This window comes from Garra rufa, chromosome 23, assembly GCF_049309525.1.
Source record: "Garra rufa chromosome 23, GarRuf1.0, whole genome shotgun sequence".
Classification (NCBI taxonomy): Eukaryota; Metazoa; Chordata; class Actinopteri; order Cypriniformes; family Cyprinidae; genus Garra; species Garra rufa.
Window position 1 is genome coordinate 9951604 of NC_133383.1, and position 24512 is coordinate 9976115.

The 24512-nt window shown below is 36.1% G+C and overlaps 3 pseudogenes; all 3 read left to right on the top strand.

The window, feature by feature from the left end:
• Positions 1-4720: 4720 nt before the first annotated feature.
• LOC141298900 (trace amine-associated receptor 13c-like) lies at positions 4721-6475 on the top strand (annotated as a pseudogene).
• Positions 6476-9374: 2899 nt separating this feature from the next.
• Positions 9375-12150, top strand: LOC141298901 (trace amine-associated receptor 13c-like; annotated as a pseudogene).
• Positions 12151-12471: 321 nt separating this feature from the next.
• LOC141298902 (trace amine-associated receptor 13c-like) lies at positions 12472-23335 on the top strand (annotated as a pseudogene).
• The last annotated feature ends 1177 nt before the right edge of the window (positions 23336-24512 follow it).

A 24512-nucleotide genomic window follows, 5' to 3' on the forward strand; every position in this document is an offset into this window, starting at 1 on the left:
AATAAATAAATATGATCTCATAGTCATAAACACAAGTATGCTTTGTATGTATTATACAATACATGTTGTCTAAACATTCTTAGACTATCATTCAGTGTTACAGCGTAAAGTCTATTACTTTTATGTTGCAAAGTTTTTTAGAACATCAAAACATGCACCGACATGCAGCGCTGTTGTGCTCCAGGTGTCCCGTGTTCGAATCCCAACTCCAGGACCTTTCCTCATCCCACCACTATCTCTTTCCCACTTTGCTTCCTGTCATTACTGACCTGTCCTATCAGAATAAAGGCAAAAATGTCAAAAATTAAACTTAAAAAAAAAAATCCTGGCATCGTTGTCATGACTCTGGGCTGCGGGTCGCCTGCGGCGGCGTCCGCTCAGTCTGTGCCTGACGCGGCGGTGACCGCTAACTCTGTTACTGATGCTGCGGCGACTGCTCACTCTGTGCCCGAAGCGGCGGCCCCCGCTCACTCTGTGCCCGATGCGGCGGCGTCCGCTCATGCTGTGCCCGAATGGATGGCGTCCGTTTACACTTCTCTGGCGGCGGTGCCCGCAGACGTTCCCGTGGTGGCGATGCCTGCTGACGTTCCTCTGGCGGCAATGCCCGCAGACGTTCCTCTGGCGGCGGTGCCTGCTGACGTTCCTGTGGCGGCGATGCCTGCTGACGTTCCTCTGGCGGCGATGCCCGCAGACGTTCCTCTGGCGGCGGTGCCCGCTGACGTTCCCGTGGCGGCAATGCCCGCTGACATTCCTCTGGTAGCGGTGCCCGCTGACGTTCCCGTGGCGGCAATGCCCGCTGACATTCCTCTGGCTTTAGGCTTTTTTGTTATGAGTATATACAAATAGAAGTAGACCCTTTACAGATTCGATTGATGTTCTTATCTGTACGATCAGAAATGACGGAGTAATTGAAATTAGTTTTGGGTTTATCAGAGAAACCACCACAAAACACGCCGGCACGTTTGTTGACCACAGAGGCTTAAATTCAGGTATGCTAAAATATGCCAAAGATGTTAAGTACTGAGTAATATAACTACATGTACTTACTGTATGGTTAGGGTTAGGATTAGGGTTTGATTTAGGGTTACTTTCATGTAATTATGCATAATGAATTGTTATTATGTTATTATAATGTGTAACAAGGACACCTTCAGTGTTACTGAAAAAAAACTGTATTTGTATGATTGAAAAAAAAAAAAACACAAAGGCATTTTATACATTCATTTGTATTTTTATTGCTTTGCCAAAACAGTGGCACAGAGCACAATGTTAAAGACATTTTGTCACATTTTGCAAGGAGAGTATAGGTGTAGATCAAATTGCAGCTTTATTGAAGAGAAAAGGTGAACATCCACAAACAAAGTTAATTCAATGGGCCATGTAAATCATGACAGCTCAGTAAATAATACACAGACAATGACAGACAAAAAGCTAAGGAAATTAAGGACTATGTAAGAACAGTGATAATGATCAACCCAATCAAACCCTATGACAACCAAGGAAAATGGGAATCATTCACAGTAGCATCAAAATAAGAAGCTGGTTCAGAAATTGGAAGGAATTATGTGCCATGTATGTTTTTATGAGAGGTATAAATATTAGGGCTGCCCCCAGTAGTCAATTCCCTGTTAGTCGTCCAAAATTGTATTAGTAGGTTTGTCTCAGAAAAAAAAAAAAAAAAACTGTCCATGTCTGTGTCGGACAGATCTTTAAAGAGTTAGTTCACCCCAAAATGTAAATAAGCCCATTATTTACTCACACTCAAGGCATCCTAGGTGTATATGACTTCCTCCTTTCAGACAAATCCAATTGGAGTTATAATAAAAATGATCCTAGGATGCCGACATCGTACGTCATCCAACCCTGGATAGCTTTTGTGTATGACTGTTAATGCAAGCTAGATTAAAGTGATTATTACATTTTAAATATGGATATTACTCTTACAAATATGCGTCGATTCGCTACAGGAGGCATTTGTTCATCCTACAGAGCAGGCCCAGTTCTCAGTTGAAATAATAGCATTTAATTGCATATTTGGCAAACTATCCAGTGCGTTATGGTTCACACTCTGGAGATCGGTTTCTATTTCTGCCTGTTTTTGTAGGTTTGAGTAATGTAGCCAATCACAGATATTTTTTTGATTTCTTGAATGCAACAGCAAAACAGTTGCGTTCAGCAGAAATCATCTCATCAGTATAGACGCAATGTAAATAAGAGATTTGTTGTGCAGAGAACTTCATTAATGATAATGTGTAAATAGTGATAGGTACGGAGTATTCGCACAGTTACATTGGTGGACCAACTTGATTGCATCAGTTGCTTTTATAGTGTTCACATGTCCTCAAAAAAACATGGTAATTTTATTAACCCAAATATTTTAGCTTTATAGTTTTTGTGTTACCCAGCTCCTGGGACAGGATAGTTACGCAACAACAGGGGTTGTAATGAGTGCGGATATTTTGCATTTTCTTCAGGAGTAGTTCTCAGTGCCGCTGACTTGCATTTATGTGGTAAATATGTTTTATTTAGTCTATAAAGTTTATTTGCTGTAAATCATTTTATTTAATGCAGAGCAAACTTAAGAGATGCAATGTCAGTCACCTAAATGAGCTGCATCTGTCTTTTCATGATGATTATTTTTTTCGCAAAAGTTTTTTGCAAATCTGTAATGGAAATGCACCTAGTGACAGCCAGACTGTTTTACTTTATGCAAAATACTGACATTTTAAACTTCTTTGCTGTAAAATAGTTCAGTATTGAGTAATATTGAATAATTGTAATAATAATATTACTAAATAATATTAATCCTGATGGAAATCAGTAATTGCATAAAATGGCATAATTTATTTGTTGTTTTAGCTGCACTGCATATGGGCCTAATGGACTTGTTTGGCTTACTGTAATGCTCATGGAGAGGGCCAAAAAAGTGTTTGAAATGTCACAGCGCTGTTGCATCAGTGTAGTGTGTGCGTTTATTTCACACCTTTAATGAACAGTTCCATAGAGGATCATCACCACAGCAACAGTACATGTAGAAAATAAATCATAATTATAATTGGGTCTCTTTTCTGACACTTGTAAAAAAAAAAAACAGATCAACCTATGGGACTACCTTAATAGAGGCCTTCCCGCACTGCCACTTGCAGAGCCCATTGTATTTTATTATAGAATCAAAATAACGTTTCATCAATTTGATATTAATTTCCTTCATTAAAGTGGTCTGATTGTCTGACCTGTTGTAACAAATGTTGAACAATGTGCTCTGGTTCATTCTGGCTATGACCAGCTGTTTACCTGGGACATGTATAGCTATGTGGGTAAAGCACATGATACGCACAAGTGATTATTGACATCTGATCAGAGATTTGTTGAAATATTAGGGGTTTATTACAGGAACAAAAGTCTTGTGGTTGGTCTAAAGTTGGTCTGTGGTTCATATCTATACCTATGTATATTTTATCTGATCACCATCATGTCATTTTAAAGGTTTTTTAATCATCAGTTCATGAAAAATAGTAGTTATGACAAATTATTGTGTGACTGCATCTCAACTATAAAGATTTAAACATGAAAACTTTTTTTTCCCACCCTCCTTTTGTGTAACCACTGACAACATTGCGTCCATTTTATTGCTATAAGCAGAGAAAATGCTGTTCAGTCAATGGATGTCAGGAAACTACATAATTGCACAAGCTTCCGAACAATGTTAATATAAAAGACCACTGGCACGTCAACTTCAGCCTCTTTCCCACAGCCATTCTGGAAAATACACGGATAGTGTCCCATGATTTGTTCAGGAATTGTTTAATTTGGTTCATTCACAGTTGTTTTCCGGGAATCTGTGCGTGCTTTAACGTTACACACAACTCGTAAAGACGTGACATTTAGATGCTAAACTGAAACTAACCTGACGAACAATCTGCTTCAGCACTGATAGTGAGGACCTCCCTGATCGCTGCTGCTTTCCACTTTGCACGCATTTTTCGTCACTGCAACACTGCCTTTATGGCTTTTGTTTCTGGCTTTTGTTAACACAGCGCTCGTTCCCGTAATTTTCCGGAATCAGCGGGCATTGTGAAAGGGGCTTTACTAAATCAAAGATTACGTAGCTTACTGCATTCGGTGTTTGAAAAAGAAAAAAACATTAATGATTATTCTGAAATATCCTGTTGAGTATCAGCAGGCTAGGCTCTCTCTATGGCTCTGGGCTAGGCTAACAGCATACATGACCGTAGTTACTTGTGGTTGGCCTGGCTGTGCGTCACTCAGAAAACAACAGGCCAATCAGAAGAGAGGCTCATGAATTTTAATTAGACGGGCAAAAATCGACCTGTTCTTGACAGAGCTCCTTAAAAAAGGAGCTGTAAAAATATTTTGAGATGGATTTTGGCAAGTATACCGCAAATATATATTCTTAAGGACATCAATAACTAAAATAAACCTCCAGAAATGTGTACAATATGGGAACTTTAATTATTGTTCTATGAGCTAAGCAAAGTTATTATTGTCAAACTGTCTTGCAAGGCAGCTCTCTATATAGGCTGTTATATGTATATTCTATAAATGTGTACAAATGGATGTCAAATATTAGTGTCATAACATGGCTGTCAATTCGTAAGGCCCCGCTGCTGACTGTGTATTGTGTTGATGGCGACAGCAATTCTCTGGAACTACTAAAAAAGATAATTATGTCATTGTTCAGCATCTTAGTGGGTGGTAGATGGGTTGGTCAGTGTGATCCAGACGCTGTAAATGAAAGGACAGTAAGGAGAGCACAACAAACTCCTAACAGAAAGAGACTTAGGCCTACTTGTGGCCTACGAGACAGAGGATTTTGAGACTCAATACTGCTTTCCTGACATCAACTCATCATGTATCAAGGAAAAACGCTCCAGGCATGAATACAATATCATGTATGTGTTTTTTTCATTGATGTCGGGATGGACTGTGTTTCTGAATTTGCTGGTGATCATCTCCATCTCTCACTTCAAGAAGCTTCACACTCCAACCAACCTGCTCATTCTCTCTCTGGCTGTGGCTGACATGCTTGTTGGACTTATTGTAATTCCTGTGGAGGCCATTAAGTTGATTGAGACGTGCTGGTACTTTGGAAAAGCTTTCTGTGGCCTGTTTATTATTATCCTCGGACTAGTTCTCTCAGCATCTCTCAGTAATTTAATCTTTATTGCTGCTGATCGGTATGTGGCTGTGAGTCACCCTTTAATGTATCCACAGAAAGTAACAATGACTAAAAGTTTAGTGAGCATTATTCTCAGCTGGTTTTGTTCCTCCTTCTATAACACTACACTTGTAATCAGTAATGGCTATTTCGACTCCTCACACAGAACAGATGTGTGTTATGGAGAGTGCAGCTTTATGATTCATTTTGCCTGGAGAGTCACTGATTTCTTCTTTACTTTCCTGTGTCCTTTCATCCTGAACTTAACTTTATATTTAAGGATTTTTTAGGGCTGGGCGATTAATCGAAAAGTAATCGAAATCGACATTCAGAACCTATAATCGATCAAATTTTTCCAGGTCAATTATTTCAATTACTTTCCCTTTAAAAACATTACTGCGTGTGGAGTCAGGTGACCCTGCTCCGTTACGTTACGTTATTCCTCCGACATGTCGATGGAGAGCTTAAGCAGTATTTATACAGTAAAAAGTATTTACAGGATATACAAGAGTAATTTTATTTAGAAGAGATACTGCTTATTTTCTACTTTTAATATTTATTATTATTTTATAAATAATTTATTTTGTTTCCAAAAGTGCAAGTTATTTATTTTCACTAATTTAAGAAAAATGTGACTTTTCGTTTTAAGCAATGTGTGCTTTAATTTCAGTTGTTCAACACTGATGTTCAATAAATAATCATAGATAGTGTGTGCACCCTTCATTCAAAAATCTCTCACTTGTAATATGTGTGCATATTTACTGTACAAAACTTGTCAGTGAACTATGAGGGCAAAAAAAATAAATATTATTTAAATATAATTAAATATAATTTTATTAATGAATAAAATAATCGTTCATTAATCGTAATCGGGTTAAAATGTTCAATTAATCGAGATTTTGATTTTAGGCCAAATCGCCCAGCCCTAGGATTTTTTGTGTCGCACAATGACAAGTGAAAGTTATAAACTCTCAAATGAAGGGTGGAAAGTGTGTTTTGGGTGGTTCAGTGAGGAGGAAATCAGAGAGTAAAGCTGCACTTACATTAGGAATCATCGTGGTGATTCATCTTCTCTGCTATGTACCAATCTATATTTTTTCTCTAACAGGAGATGCAGTAATCCCTTCCACCACAGCAAATTTTCTAACATGGACAATGTATGTTAACTCAGGTCTGAATCCTGTTATCTATGCTTTATTTTACCCCTGGTTCAGAAAGTCACTTAAACATATCCTATCTCTGAGAATATTTCAGGTAGCATCCTCTCTGGTGGACATTTTTACAGATTACCATTAATGAATGATTTTTTTTTTTTTCTTCGCCAATTAGAATTTTAAATCATCCATAATTGTGATATTGCAAATTCCTCATAATGTAAGTGGTAGGCTCTTAGGCTCTGTTTTTTAGTGCTTTTTCAGGTTGCAACAAATAAACCTGTTTTTTCCCCCATGTCTCTGACAAATGAAAGTTCTGTACATGAAGTACGCTATATAATTACAGTACACTAGATGAGTATATATAGCACCCATAGATTTACACTAACCTTGGGGATTACAGGTACACTCAGAAAAAAGGCATAAAACTGGTCTCTGGGGCAGAAGGATTTTCAAAAAGTACACCTTTGTGCCTTTCGTAGGTTTCTTACCCCTACAGGTTACTGTGTGTGTGTATATATTTATATATATATATATATATATATATATATATATATATATATGTATATGTATATTAGGGGTGTGAACCTACAGTGGTCTTACGGTTCGGTTCGATTACGATTATCATGTCATCGATTCGGTTCAATACAATATCTCGATGCATCACGATGCATTGACGATGCACTGCATACTCATTTTTCAATTTTACTTCAAATTTATTTTTCTTTTCTATTTCACAATGACGTTGTAATGCGTTTTTATTTGATTAGATTTTTTTGTCAGACCACTTGTATAAGTGTAACTGTGCATCCTATCCAGTCTTTTTCAATCAATATCCCACATACAGTAATGTGTAATTTTGATGAGGAAGAGTAAGAGGTGAAAGAGGAAGAGGAGGAGAAGAAGGAGGACAATGACGACAATGTGGAAAAGACAAAAGAAGGGCAAGGGCAAGAAGAGAAGCAGTCTCATATATTTTAGTTGATGAGTGCCAGGGTTGGATCAGGCATGCAAGAGGATTTGACCCCTGCTGCCTGGCCAGGGCTAATTTAGCCTGTGATGCTGAAGAGGTTCTTTGGCCTGTCCCAGACCAAACACAGGTTGTTGGGCAGAATGATTATTTTTGTTGTTGTTTGTTGTCTTGTACTGTACTCTACAGTACATTAAATTAAGGAATAAAACATACTAATTTTTCAATTTTACTTCAAATATATACAATTGTGTTAATAAATACAAACAGTCAGATATATGAACTGAAACTTTAATTTTACCTTCTCAAAGAAAAAACACTTCTTGAATGTATCAAACAAAACTAAAGTCTGGGCACAGAAGACAACAGCAACATTTAGAACAAATACACAAAAGTAAATACCTGGGCTTTGGTTTCGTTCTAGAGTTCTTTTCTGAAAAGTGTCAGCGTGAGGGAAGCTTATATCGCGGCTCCAGTGTATTTAACAGGTGGTCGGGGTTTTCCACGACAGAAAAGGGCCGTATATCTTTTGCTATAAAAGCTGCCGCTATAGTCATTTTAAACGCGAAAACTAAACAAATACAATTTCAACCGAGAGGTACCGCTCAGATCTTATTTAATTGAAACGAGGGAACGAATAGAGTCCTGCACGAGCCCAGCCTGAGAATCTCAGACCCGAGCCCCGTTCTTGTCCGACAATTTATCAGAACAGAGTTCGTGTTGCAGCCATTAAAGTAGTTCAGTTTTGGATTCTAAAGGCAAAGTGGCTAGATTTTGTTTTGTTTCCTTTTTAAGTTAATTTAGAAATATGTTTGGAACATTTTATGTTTGTTAAATTCAAGCTTTAGTCTTTTTAACCTAACCTAACGAACAAGCGGCCAGCAGCAATGAGTTGAGCATGTTTGATAAATTTAGCCTTCTCAAATCAACACGACTTGCATTAAATAAAATCTATAGACATAAAACACTTGATGCATTTCAGAATATTAATTTAAACATTTAACCTAGATAAATGTGCGCGGTTAGAGCATATCCAATCGTTTTTGCGGAGAGTGAAAGCGAAAGCGGGCTTTGCAGCTGACATGGAAGCTCAAACGCGATCACTTGCATTTTTTCTTAATAACAGCGGAAACCTAAAATACACCATTTTTGTTATAAAAAGGCATCATTCAAAACTGCAAAAGGTCTACTATTATTATTTATGTGCGCACTCACAATATCAACAAAACATTATATTAAATATAGCCTAAACGGTAAAACGGTGCTGAGCCAGATAGACGCGCTCAGTGCTTTTAGCCAGTCTTTTCAACCAAATAAAAATAATGTTTCAGTCCTTTAAATGAATTACTAACAAAAAAAGACATTTGTTAAATGCACACTGATGTTTGTTAGTTCGTTAAATGTTAAAGTGTGTAAAGAAAGTGGCAATAATCCTTTCAGTTAAAATCTGAAGACTTGTTTTATTCATGTGGAGTACTCCCCTCGTTAGCCCAACCCCCCTCCCGGAAAATCATACAAGCCCCCTGGGTCGCGTTTTCTGGCACTGGACTGAGTCCGTTATAACCGGTTATGGTCTATTACTGAACCGATACCGAATCGTCCTTGTCTGCATCGCGATGCATCGTAAAAACGATTAATTTTGACACCCCTAATGTATATATGTATGTTGTTTTTTTTACCTTAATGGTACACTAAGTACCTAAATGTTTTAATACTAATATTAGTACTGTTTAAAAAGTCATCGCCCCAGTGACAGCTTTTAAGTGCACCTTTGTACCTTTAATCAGTTTCCTAGCTCTAAAAGTTACTGTATATATTTTACCTTAATAGTACATATTAGCACCACATATTTTAATACTTTTTGAGAAGTCATCACCCCCAGTGACAGCTTTTGTACCTTTTTTTTTCTGAAAGTGATATCTTTAAGCGTAAGTATGGCACTTCATGAAATTGCTTAATAAAATAAAGTTTTAATGAGAATGTGTCTTTCATTTTTTTTTTTATGTTGAGTCAGTATTATGTAGAGATTGTACTTGAGGATGGATCCAATTTGCAAAAATGTGAATCTAACATGTTTGATCATATTTGCGGACATCATCCATCCGTGCAGATAAAGGTACATCGCATTTATAACAAGTTATAAGTTAAGGCCGTATGCATTTCCGTGATGTAGCGGGAATCCTGGTGCAGTCTTGAACATGGAATTTACAGTATAACGAGGATGTCACGTACAACGTACAATCAAATATTGAATAAATTACAAGTAGATATGTGTCTGTGAATATTAAAGTGCAAAGAGACTGCTATATAAACAATCTGCTTTTGTCTGTATGTTTTCAGCATCTACATAAACATCTTGAGAGCTGCTTTAAGAGAAAAAACCCAAAATATTTCCTAGTTTATTTGAGAAAAACATAAATTGATAAAAACACTGCACTGCGTTTAATTTGATGCTATGACAGAAATGTATTAGCATTATACATTGTACTTTAATGTAATGATGACAGCAATAAAAATATTTTTTTATAACAATTAATCTAAACATTATTTTTAAAGAAAAATGTTTTAACTTAGTATACCTCTGTTGTGCATCACTTTTCCAAAATAAAAGTTGTTAGCTTTTATCTTAATATTATTTTTTATTCTTAATTTTATTTATTGGTTTGTTTATTTTTTTAAGAAGGGAGACTTCATTAAAATTGTTTCAAGTTAGTTTCGATCAAGGATTTTAATACTTAACTCAAATAACCTGTTCTTATTCTTTTAAGAGTCATTGTTACTGATAAAAAATATTGTTTAGTATATACAATGAAACCGTAAAACCGTGTTATTTATCATACCATGAAAATCTCATAGAGTTACAATCCTAATTCAGACTGTACAAAATGTTTTGGAAAGTAACCTAAAGAATAACAAAAGTTTTAGTCAAAATATTATTAAATATAGCTTATGTCCACCTCAATACAAAACGCTGTCCGAGGGCACCTTGATAGGACCAAAAGAACACTTACAGTAAGTGTTCACAATTACAGGGTCTTGGGCCCAAAGCCAGAACAAAATATTTGTGTCTCAATGTTTTGTTCCTGAATTTTTTAACTATTTGAATGAGCCAATGATTCAGTGATTCATTCATAAAGAGTCACTTGTTTAGTTTGCCAATTAATTAGCCTTTATAAATTAAGACAGGGACTTGCAGCCACACACTGTTGGCTATAGTGTCATTTATTTGTTCATTAGATGCTGAAACCAGCCAAATTATAGCACAAAAACACATTTAGCATATATATATATATATATCACTCTCTCTCACACACACAAAATTAGGGTTCATGATGACCTGTCAAGGCTTTGCAAAAAGGTGAATTCCTTTAAAAAAAGAGTATGTCTGATAAAACATGGCCAGTTTCCCTTTTGACCAGTAGATAATTTATTCCAGTGAAAGAAAATCCAAAATGACTTAATGCCACTCTGATACTGTTGCCTGTTTATCAGAGATCCATTTAAGAAAAATACTCTTGAATTAACTAATTACTCTTATGAGCAGCATAAATAAGGAGAGTAAACAACGTCCTGTTCAAAATGTTTGTTTGTTTATTTATTTATTTACAGTTCTACAGAAAAAAGGGCAAACAGAAGACATTTTTATTTATTGATTTAATAAAGTTAAATGTTTAATTTATCTAGGATGCATTAATAAATGTTTGATAAAATTAGTTTCCTTCTGCAGCATCAGAGTGGGCGGTAGATGGGTGGTCCAGTCTGATCCAGACAATGTATAAATGAAAGGACAGTAAGGAGAGCAGAACAGCCTTCAAACAGGAGACTCACTCATGGCCTATGAGACAGAGGATCATGAGACTCAATTCTGCTTTCCTGCAATCAACTCATCATGTATCAAAAGAAAACGCTCCAGGCATGAGTACAACATCATGTGTGTGTTTTTTTCATTGCTGTCAGCATGGACTGTGTTTCTGAACCTGCTGGTGATCATCTCCATCTCTCACTTCAAGAAGCTTCACACTCCAACCAACCTGATCATTCTCTCTCTGGCTGTGGCTGACCTGTCTATTGGACTTATTGCCATGCCCCTAGAGGCAATTAAATTGATTGAGACGTGCTGGTACTTTGGTAAAACTGCCTGTGCGCTGTTTTCTTTTACCCTCGGTCTGATTGTGTCAGCATCTCTCGGTAGTTTAGTTTTGATTGCTGTGGATCGTTATGTGGCTTTGTGTCACCCTTTACTGTACCCACAGAAAATAACCAAAACCAAAACCTTAATGAGCATCTGTCTCTGCTGGTTTTGCTCTTCAGCTTATATCACAGCTCTTTCAAGCAGTAATGGACATTTTGACACTTCAGACAAAATAGGTGCGTGTTATGGAGAGTGTTTTGTCATTATAGGTTTTACATGGATGCTCGTTGATCTGTTTGTGTCCTTGCTTATTCCTTCCACCCTGATCATAGCTTTATATTTGAAGATATTTTATGTTGTACATCAGCAAGTTAATGTTATAAACTCTCTGATGAAGAGTGGTAAAAGTGTAATGGAAACTTCAGTGAGGAGGAAATCTGAGAGTAAAGCTGCTCTCACATTAGGAATCATTGTGGCAGTTCATCTTGTCTGTTGGTTACCTCTCTACATTTTCTCATTTGCAGGGAATACAATCCTGTCTTCTATAATGGTGAATTATTTAATTTGGGTCTTCTTTATTAACTCAAGCCTGAATCCTCTTATCTATGCTTTATTTTACCCTTGGTTTAGAAAATCAGTTAAACTCATCCTATCTCTTAAAATATTTCAGCCAGCATCCTCTCTGATGGACATTTTTACAAATTATCATTCATGAATGCTGTTTTTCCGCTGAATTTTAGAAAACTTATTCAAAATGTGCAGTTTTACATTTCAGCCTCAAGACAAATATATTTGGAAAATAAGACAATGCTCATATGTGATAAACACATAGGTTAATTTATGTATGTTAGTAAAATTAAACGAAGGCCCTCCACATTAGTAATATTCCAGCCAAAAAAAAAAAAAAAACATCACCCAGTAAAACGGTTCCCCTTTTTCTTTAATTTGTCTGATTTATTAGATTTTTTTCTGTGTGGCACCTGAACCACACACAACTGATCATAGCTTTATATTTAAAGGCATTTTATGTTGTACAATGGCAAGTGAAAGTTATAAACTCTCTGATAAAGAGTGGTAAATGTTTAGTGGAAGGTTCAGTGAAGAGGAAATCTGAGATAAATCAAATTACTATTGTGTTTTATGGGGACATTCCATAGATGCAATCATTTTTATTCTGTGCAAACTGTATTTTCTATCCATTTACTATAACCCTATCCCGCACACAAACATTTCTGCATTTTTTACATATTCAAACAATTTGTATGTAAATATAAATTATAAGACAAAATAAAAAATATAAAAAAATTAATCTGTATGATTTGTTGTTTGTCTCGTGCGGACCAAAGAAATGTCCCCACAAGGTCAAACTTTACTGATATTGGTTTGTGGACATTTAGTCCCATAATGTAGGGAATGCCTGTTACATAAAAACACACACACACACAACAATGTTAATTAGGGGGTTTTTGACAAAAGCTAGAGTTTAGAGTTAGTAATTGCCAGTAAACTGAATACAACCCCTGGCAAAAAGTATGGAATCACCACACTTAGATGTTGCTCACCCATTTTGTTTACTTCATAGAAAATAAACAAATCACAGATATGAAACAAAACTATTTTTGTTTGTTAATTCAACATTGTGGATATGTGAAACAAACATGAGATGAAGCACTTTTAATTAATGGAAAATTATTTTCCATATCAAGTAGAGGAAAAAATTATGGAATCATTCAATGTTGTGGAAAAAAATATGGAATCAGCTTGTAGTTTTTTTATTTCTGAAATAAATATCTAAACATATCTAAAATGCTGATTAGCCAGCAGTTAAAAGAGTGCTTACAGACCTTAACGAGCTGTTGAATTTGGCTAATTGTAAAGAAACATGTCCCCCAACAAGAAAGCTGTCAGTTGAAATGATGGAAAGGATTATAAAACTCCTTCAAGATGGAAATCCATCATGGATTGGGGCAAAAGAAGTTGGATCTAAGTTGGAAATTGTTTTTTAAAATTTGATGTAAGTATAAACAAAATGGAAAGATTATAGAACGAAAACAAACAGGCAGATCAAGGAAGATATCTAAGCATCAAGATAGAAAATTGCCTTAAAAATAGAAAACAATGAAACAAATGAAGAACAAATGGGCGGAAACAGTAGTCGATGAGTATAACATAACTGTAAGAAACCGGCTGAATGAGTTGAGATTTACATATAGAAAGGCCAAATGAAAACCAACATTAAAACAAGATTATAGTGGCTAAAGAGAAGTAGTCATGGAATGTGGATGATTGGATAAAAGTGATAGTCAGTGATGAATCACAAATCTGCAATGGACAAGCAGTTAATGCTGGATCTCTTCTCTTGTGCCACTCTAAAGAAATATATAAAGATGACTGCATGAAGAAAACTATCAAATTTTCCAAATCATTTCTAATATGGGGTTGCATGTCAGGTAAAAGACCACGGAAAATTACTATCCTTACCTCAACAGTCAATTCACAGTTTTACATTGAAACGTTGGACACTTTTCTCATTCAATCAATAGAAAAGAAGTTTGGTAATGATCTTACTTTGATAATGCACCCTGCCACAGAGCAAAGAGTGTTAACTCTTTTCTTCAGGTAAGGCACATCAACCCAATGACATGGCCAGCAAATAGTCAAATTGAAAATGTATTGTGGAAATTGAAAAACTGATCCATGACAAGGTTCTATCTTGCGAAAGCTGATCTGTCAACCGCTAGTCAAGAAAGTTGGCACCAGCTTGATGAAGAATATTGTTTTTCATTAGTGAAGTCCACGCCCTAAAGAATTCAGGCCATCATAAATACTAGAGGAGCAACAAAGTACTTTTTGTGTTTTTGGTTAATGATTCCATAATTTTTTCCTCAACATTGAATGATTCCATACTTTTTTCCTGTACTTATTATGGAACATAATTTTCCATTATTTACAACTGCTTAATCTCATTCGTTTGAGGTATGTTTCACATTACCATAATGTTGAATTAATAAACAAAAATAGTTTTGTGTCATATCTGTGATTTGTTTATTTGCTATGAAGTAAAAAAAAAAAAAAAAAATTGATGAACAACATCTAAGTGTGGTGATTCCATACTTTTTGTCTGGGTTGTAGAACATGTTTTCAAGGCCAAAGTTAATTCTTGGTTTCTCGAATTAAAAGTTTTCAAGTAAAGATTATTTATGGAATACTCAGTTTCAAGTACATTTTACTGTCTCTACTCTTTGTTTGTAACATTTTCTTAAGTAATGTCATGAATGTGTTAGTCATGAATACAATATCCTCTATGTTTTGTTTTTTTTCATTGCTGTCAGCATGGACTGTGTTTCTGAACCTGCTGGTGATAATCTCCATCTCACGACTAGGGGTGGGAGAAAAAATCGATTCTCCGATGCATCGCGATTCTCCCTTCAACGATTCTGAATCGATTCCGAGCTTGTTTTTTTTCCCCCGCATATGGCACGTGTGCGCGCAAGAGACGTTGCCGACTTCATTGCACAGCATTTGCACTGTGAGACTTGTGCGCACTGCTTGACATTGTGTGCTTTGTTCCACCCGACGTGTTTTACTTGAAGGGATGGTTCGGAGTAGAATTGACTTCATTGCTATGCACTCCAAAGCCCATCTAAATACCCCATCCGGAGTTTTTTTTTTACCTTAGTCGAACATTTATGGAGATATTAGAGTTTTTCTAATTGCTTGTTACAGGAGTGATTGGTACATGTAATGTATCTCGTAAATTGCACCACTAAACGTGCAAGTAATCTTACCAAACTTGTACAGTAGTGTAAATAGGTTATGTACTCACAAAACGCTGCATCGGAACATTTGTAAGTCCACCATGAGTGTTTTAAAAACATGTTTTACCCGAGAACTACTAGTCTCAGAAACTACAAGTCGACGTCACTTCCCTGGTTTGAAAAAAGTACGTAAAAGTCCTCCTACTACATCTGTGTGCATGTCAACTTGTAGGAGGACTTTTACGTGCTTTTTTCAAACCAGGGAAGTGACGTCGACGTGTCGCCATTTGTAGTTTTTGAGACTAGTAGGGATCCGCTAAAACGTGTTTTTAAAACACTCATGGTGGACTTACAAATGTTCCGATTCCCTCTGGAATGCAGTACTATTATATGCACTGACAGACTTTCGCGTGCGCTTTGTGTAATTGTTTTAAAAAGTACTTTGCTTATATATTTAAAAAAATAAAGTAAAATTGGTACGAAATAAATTTGATCTAAAACATATAGGAAAATGTAGCCATGTGAAGTACTATTGAAAACTAAGAATGTGAGCATCGTGATATTAAGTTGATAATGAAAACAGTAATTAAATTAAATTGAATCTTGAAACCAGTGAAGATTGACACAACTACTTTTACAGAGATTTCAACTAAACAAAAAGCTTAGAAACTGCAATTTTACATGTTTTTAAAATTATAAAGTTATATTTGCACAGCAGAAGAATTCATTGGGGAAAAAATGTAGTTCAAGAATCGTTTTGGAATCGGATCGTGACTCCCAGAATCGATATCGGATCGGATCGTGAAGTGCCTGAAGATTCCCACCCCACTCACGACTGTTCTGTTATATTGAGTTTTGGCTGGAGAGTCACTGATATGATTTTGTCCTCTGTGTGTCCTTGTACCCTGATCATAACTTTAAATATGAGGATTTTCTGTGTGGTACATCAGCAAGTGAAAGTTATAAGGTTATAAAGTTATAAATGTGAAATGGAAAGATCAGTGAGGAGGAAATCTGAGACCAAAGCTGCTTTGACATTAGGAATCATTGTGGCAGTTTATCTGCTTTGCTGGATTCCGTACTATACAGTATCAGTAATGTCTTCCACAATCATAAATCTTTTGACATGGGTTGTGTATATGAACTCAGGTCTGAATCCTATGGTCTATGCTTTATTTTACCCCTGCTTTAAAAACACAGTTAAACATCTTAACTCTGAAAATATTTCAGCCAGCAACGTCTCTGGTCAATATTTTAACAGAACATTGATTGTAATTCTACTGGTGAAGTCATCACTACCTCAATTTCACATGAAATGCCATTGTTATAAAGTCATCATTCATTCATTAGATCATTATAATAGTTCATCCTTGTTATTTACACTACATATATTTGTAATATTTTGAAGTTGGTTTCATGGAATATCAAACGTATTATCATGGTGGTTCATCAAAGTGAATAATTTAAATAGATTACAGCACACCACAGAGTTTAACTTTTTTTATCTGATACAAAAATAATAAATTAATGTTATACTGGTTCTGCTAAACATTACCTTATGGATCATGGCTGTAGTTTTTCATGTTTTTCCAAACAATGCTAACATTAATGCAAACCAATTTTTTTCTAATCAATTGTCTTATTATCCAGATAGGCTTAGCAGCTAAAACTCGTCCCTTTTTTTTTTTGTACTTTTTCAGTTATTATTCCTCTGTTTTTTATCTTACGTGGAATAAGTACCATCACACCTCTCAAGTAGGGGTGGACATAACTATAACATACTTTTCTTTTTTCTAAATTAAATGTTGTACTTCATATGATTTTGGATTAGTTGATTGATTAATTGATGTAATAAATTATTCCAAAAAAATCTTAATTCACTGGTCTGTTCATCTCTGCATGTAGCATATGTGTTAACAGCACCCTCAGGTGCACATTTAAGAAATAACAAGCCTTGATGTCCATAATAGCACTTCAGAGTTGACTGTAATTGATTTCTTGATAAAACAACAAAAGGTGTGTGTGTGTGTGTGTGTGTGAGAGACAGGGACATTTCCACCCATGAGACCCTGTGAGATGCCTGAAGTGTAATTTGCAAAAGCATTTTATTTACATCAAATTATCACGTTACACAGCTTTGAATGAATAATGATCTCTTAATTGGATTACTATTGTGTTTAATTGGCACTGCAGTGATGTTGTGGTGACATTGTGTCTTGATTATTTTCTACTAGTTGTTTATAAGTACAAAAGTTGTTTGGCTCTGTGAGATCTATATGTGTACCGAGTTTCATATGAATACTTGTAAGTATGTGTGTGCAGTGCATCAAGTTTTAAAAGTGTTCCAGGGGGTGCTGTAGAGGCCCTGAACCACGCCCGGGTCCCAACCTGTGGCGTCCGCATGATGGCAGATTCCAACATGTGTGCAAATTTTCAGGAGTTTTTGAGCATTTTAAGGTCCCCATAAGTGCCCAAACGGTTTAAAAAAATAAAAATATAAAATAAGAATCCTTAGAAGAACAATAGGGTCTTCGCCCTTTTGGGCTCGGGCCCTAAAAATAAGAATCTTTAGAAGAACAATAGGGCCTTCACCCATTCTGGGCTCGGGCCCTTAAAAAGAAAATGTACAGATACAATAGGCGCTACAGCCATTTGGGCTTGGCCCCTAATAATTAAGTAATATACAGATACAATAGGGGCTACAGCCCTTTTAGGGCTTGGCCCCTAATAAGGTCCATTAACAATTTTTGCTTTAGGTATCATGATTTTTTTGTGCTATTTTTTACAGTTAATATGTACTAGTGTTTATTATAAAATATATTTTTAAATGTACTAGTTAATATTAATCTAAATTAATAAATGCTGTAAAAATGACTAACTTATGTTAGCAAATTGAATATTATTATAACAAGAATAAGACGAGAAACGAAAAAAAAGGAATTTCAAAACTTTAGATTTAATGTTAATTTAAGGTAATGAATAAAGTGACCTCAAGATTAGATGTCACAGTTAAATATAATGTTTAGGGTTCATTTCAGTATCTGAAATCTGATTAAAAGCTTCTGGGGGCACATAAGTCTGAAGTATTGGATGAAGGTAAAGGGTGTTTTGTAACATCAGTGCCTTGAATTTTATGCGAGCAGTTATTGGTAACTCCTGCAAATTGATGAACAGAGGTGTGACATGCACTCTTTTCTTGCTCTTTAAAGGTCCCATATCGTCAAAATCAAAATTTCCTGGCTTTTTTCATGATAACTAAGGTCTAGGGGCTATGTAACTACCATATGAGTTTCAAAACAGTCAATCCACAGTAAACTGCACACAGCCTGCTTAAAGTAGCTGTTCATTTTCACGAGCAGCTGTGACTTCCGTAACGATGTGACGTCCGATCGACTCAAGTCACCGCCTTCAGTCACAAACCAACGTCCCACCCTCCTTTTGTCAAACCCCCAGACAACAAGGCATCCATTCCATTGAGCAACAACAACAGGAAAACAAGTTGAGAAAACCCTGTTCAGTCGATAGATGTCAAGCTATGATCATTACACAGGCTTCAGAACAACGTTAATATAAGAGACCAGCGGCACGTCAACTTCAGCCTCTTTCACACAGCGATTCCGGTAAATACACGCATAATGTGTCCCACGATTTGTTCCGGAGTTGTTTAATTTGGTTAATTCACAGTTGTTTTCCGGAATCTGTGCTTGCTTTACACACAAACCATAAAGACATGTGACGTTTGGATGTGAGATGTAATGCGACGCGTACGTTTCACTAAACTGAAACTAACCTGAACAAACTGTGCTTCAGCGCTGATAGTGAGGAGCTGGCTCTGCCTGATGATCGCTGCTTCATTCCACTTTGCACGTAACGTTATTTTTCGTTGTGAAGAGTCGCTTGATAACGTGCATCATTACTACAACACTGCCTTTAGGTTCTGGCTTTGGTTCACACAGTTCCCGTCATTTTCCAGAATCAGCGCGCATTGTGAAAGGGGCTTTACTAAAGCAACAGTTATGTAGCCTACTGCATTCGGTGTTTGTAAAAGAAAAAACATTAATGATCATTCTAAAATATCCTGTTGAGTATCAGCTCTCTCTATTGCTCTGAGCTCGCTTACAGCATACATGACCGTAGTTACCTGTGATTGGCCTGGTTGTGCGTCACTCAGAAAACAACAGGCCAATCAGAAGAGAGGCTCATGAATATTAATTAGATGGGTCAAAATCGACCTGTTTTTGACAGAGCTCCTAAAAAAGGAGCTGTAAAAATATATTGAGATGGATTTTGGCACTTATACCGCAAATATATATTCTTAAGGACATCAACAAATAAAATAAACCTCCAGAAATGTGTACGATATGGGACCTTTAAAGACTACTTTTGCAGCTGTATTCTGGATTTATTGCAGAGGTTTGATAGAACTGATTGAAAGACCTGCCAAAGGAGTGTTGCAGAAGTCCAGCCTGGAAAGAACAAGAGCTTGAACAAGGAGTTGTGTAGCATGTTCCAGGCAGGGGCCTGATCTTCCCTCTGTTGTTTAAGGCAAATCAGGACTCCACAGTTCTAGCAGTGTGATCTGTGAAATTCAGTGTCAAATGTCTTTGCTGTAATATAAATAGTTAATTTCTGTAATAATTTAGATACTAATAATCCTCAAATAAATGTAGTGGTAGTTTTAGCTTCACTGCACATGGATGGGCATTGATGGGTTTGGAGGGCTTATAGTAATGCACATGGAGGGCATTAAAAAAATGATGGAAATCTGACAATGCTGTTGCATCAGTAAGGTGTGTGTTTATTTCACACCTTTAATGAACAGTTCTGTGGAGGATCGTCTCTGCAGCAATAATAATTGCACAACATAAATCATAACAATTATAATTGGGCCTCTTGAGTTGTCACATCATTGACGTTTTCTGACATAAGTACGAGTAAACAAACTGAAAAAAGACTAATGACAGATTAACCCACGGGACTATCTTGATAGAGGCCCATTGTATTTTACATCAAAGTATCAAGATTACATTTAATGCTTCCATTTAACCCTCAAAGACCGAGACAGCCGCCGGCGGCTAAAAATAACTATTGGTCTTAAATGTTTAATAACTTTTGAACCGCTAATCCAATTTGAATGCTTTAAAAAGTCTCGTAAAGTACAGAGTCTGCTCTTTTCAGTGATATCGCATTCGTCTCATTTGGATATTCAGAGGCTCCGTAGTAAGCGTGATTACGTCATCACATTTCCTCAGCACTGATTCGTCAGATGAAATCAACACGTTTTGGTCCTCTGAGCCAAACAGGAACGATTGTTGATGCTTAGTCCCACCCCTGTGCCCCGATTGGTTCAAACTGTCATCTATTCAACCAATAAACATAGGTTTTGGTCTTATGAACCACCGATTAGTATGTTTCTTTGCAGATCTGAACAGACGCAAAGTGAAAGCAAAGTGCGTCTTGCGTGCATGAAAACAAACGCAAAATAACACATTTGCATGACAGCATTCTTTGAAAATGTACAGAAATACTCACGACAGAGCCCTTTGACATAAAACAAACCAAAAACAAGGATGAAACAACAGTAGATATCGGATAAAGCACTGGAATGTGGGTTTTCGGTCACTAGGCGATGTCCCGGTAAAATAGATTCCGACGCAGACTACAGCCAGCAGATCCATCTATTTGGTTGTTATATTATGTAACTAATTATTATATAGTTTTTAAAGATTATTTGTACTATTTTTTCGGTTGCACTCTGTATATTTCTCTCTCATTTTGTGTGTAGTTTGTGAATAATTTGGATTGTTTATTTATTTTTTTGTTGCACAAGACAGTTTGTGCATTTTTTCTTGTGCTATACTTTCTACACTATTTGTGTTTATTGTTCATCTTTTGGATTAAGAATATATTTATGAAATAGTAAATTATTTTTTACTGTGTTTTGCTATTATTTAACACTGTTTCTGCAATGACTTTACTCCTGAAACGTTTTTGGACAGATCTATATTGTCAATAAACGAAATGGGCCTGTTTTTCACTGAAAAGCACCTAAATAATATTGTAATAATTGGCTATAACTTGCTTGGGGAATGTTATATATAGACAATTTTATTTGGAAGTGTAAAACACCTAAATACAAATTTTTAAAGAAAAAAATCTAAACTTCAGGAGTTTTTGTTTGAGTACACAGTAAAAAACACCCAATTGTTGGTAGTGTTTTTTCCTAAAATTCTGGAAATTCACTAATTTTTAGAGAAAACAAAAGGAAATTTGTAATTTTAAATTAGCTAGACATAAAGTTCAAGTTCTTATGTTTATAATGATATATGACAATTGATGCTGACTGCTAGAATAGGTCTGAAAAAACAAAGAAATATACAGGTGCCTCAGGTGCCCCAAAAATGTTCTAGGTCTTTAAGGGTTAATATTAATTTCTAAAGTAATATTAAAATATAAGTCTGGGTCATCTGATCTGCTGTAACAGTAGTCTTGCACTGGTTCATTCTGATCACTTTATTTTAGGTGCCATGGCTGGTCACCACCAGGTCATTTTGAAAAGCTTCTATCCATTTTTTATTAATTATAAGCTTTAGCTGTTGATGCAGTCACATAATCATTGTTCACACCCACTATTTGCATCTCAAATATAATAATCATATAATGATTTAAACATTAAAATGAACTTTGTATCCCTTGCACCATATTATTTCAGATGGTGATAAGGTCATTCTATTGTGTATATATAGTATTTTAAATGTTTTCAATATAAATGAACATAAAAAATGGCATTTGTGATTCGATGTTTACTTTAGTTCCATAATGGTCTTATTGTTTATAGAGCAAAGCTTCTGTAACATTGGGATTCATTGTAGCAATTCATCTTCTCCGCTATTTACCATTTATCTATAGATTTTTTTCTCTAACACGGGATATAGTAATGTCTTCAATCACAGCAAATTTTCTCTCATGGACATTTTATGTTAACTCTGGTCTATGTGTGTTTATGCTACAAAAGTGACACGCTCTGTTTATTTATCATTTTAGTGCTTTTTCTGGTTGCTGCAGATAAATCTGTTGTTTTTTTTGTATGTCACCCACATTTTAACAGAATATACACACAAACATGTTGCATATCAATACAGCATTCCAGCAATTCTTAAACACACAATACAGTCACAGCTGTGGTGCAAATATCAATGTGTAGAGAGCATCCATAGAGTTCAACTAACCTTAGTTCAATTTATAACTTTTTTTAAATGCATTTTTCTGGATTTTTTTTTTCTTCTGTCTCTCTGTTTGAGTGAACCTACCATTAAAATTATAGACTGATAATTTCTTTGTCAGTTATCTCCATCTCTCTCTTCAAGAAGCGTCACACTCCAACCAACCTGCTCATTCTCTCTCTGGCTATAACCAACATGCTTATTGGACTTATTGCCATGCCCATAGAAGCCATCAAGCTGATTGAGACCTGCTGGTACTTCGGCAAAACTGCCTGTGGACTGTTTAATTTTATGCTTGGTGACATTATTGGAGCATCTCTCAGTAATTTACTTTTAATTTCTGTTGATCTTTATGTGGCTGTGTGTCACCATTTACTCTACCAACAGAAAATATCAACAATCAAAACCTTAATGACCATCTGTCTCTACTGGATTTGCTCTTTAGCTCATTCCACTGCCCTTTCAAGCAGACAAAACACGTGTGTTATGGGAAGTCACTGGTCTGTTTGTTTCCTTGCTTTTGCCTTCCACCCTGATCATGGCTTTATATTTGAAGATATTTTATGTTGTACATCAGCAAGTGAAAGTTATAAACTCTTTGGTGAAGGGTGGTATATGTGTAATGGAAAATTCAGTGAGGAGGAAATCTGAGAGTAAGGCTGCTCTCGCATTAGGAATCATTGGTGCATTTCATCTTGTCTGTTGGTTCCCTCTGTATATTTGTTCTCTTGCAGGGAAAACAATGTCTTATAAAATGGTGAATTTTCTAACAAAGTTTCTTCTATATTGACTCAGGCATGAATCCTATTATCCTCTTTATTTTACCCTTGGTTTAGAAGGTCAGTTAAACATTGTATCACTTAAAATATATCAGCTAGCATCCTCTCTGGTGGACATCCTCTCTTGTGGACAGATATAGTGCACTATAACACATTCGAAAATGTTCCTTTTTTCTGTTGTAACTAAATATAATTTTGGTTTACATTATGACAATGCGTATGAATGCTACCATTTATTTTTCTTAGAATGTGTTTAACATAAACAGCAGCTATGCTGATGTGGTTAGCATAAAATAAGTAAAAGTAAATGATAGTGACAAATCAGCTGAATTGTTTTATTTATTTATTTAAAATGTGCATTGTTGGGGGAGCTGTTGCGCGTTAAGCATGTAAGACGTGTTTTCGAACGCTCCCGGGGAAGGCAACATTTTGTTCACTTATTTAACAGAACAGCTCTTTTTTTTTTCCGTAAAACCTTTTAAAACTAGCTTCAGACACTCTAAGTTTATGCTTGTATTAGTCATAAGTGTAAACATGGCGACGTCTCGCTCCAAAGCCGCCCCGGGTAGGGGAGGCCGCAACAAAGCCCTGATCTCTACAGGCTATACTAACGGATCCCCGGGAAAAGAATGCGCCGCGGGTAACTCATCCGGGAATACCACTAGTCTTCAGATGATGCTGGACTCTGTCAAGAATTAGATCTGTCAGAAAATAGATTCATTATCTACTGACTTACGCTCGGAGATTGTCACAGTGCGATCAGACGTCAAAGGCTGGTTGGAACCCTTGCAGCAGATGGTCGAATCCAATACTAGTACCATCAAAGTATTAGAGCGCTTTTCTTCTGATCATAGCGATCGTATAACAGAACTGGAAAATTTGTTTTCAACTTTCAACGATCGCTTAACTCATCTTGATGCTAAGTACGAAGATTTGGAGGGCCGTTCCAGGAGGAATAATATTTGCCTAGTGTGTCTCCCTGAAGGCAACGAGGGCTCTCGTCCAACTGAATATGTGGCCCAACTTCTGCAGGATGTATTACAACTACGGGAGTTTGGTGGAGTTTCACGTAAGTTTGTGGAACCGTCCGAGGCACTCTACTTCATTCGCAAAAACTTGAAATCTACAGAAACTGTAGGTAATTACACATAGTTTCATAGACTGGTCTGACCTGAATACCTTTACTGGACATCATTATGCCTATTTGTAGTACTGACCTTACATTATAGGTAATTCACAAAGGCTGTCAAGTGTATTCTGAGGTTTAACCTTTTTTTTTCCTTTTGCCCTTTTATGTATTAATGGTCCTTTTATTGT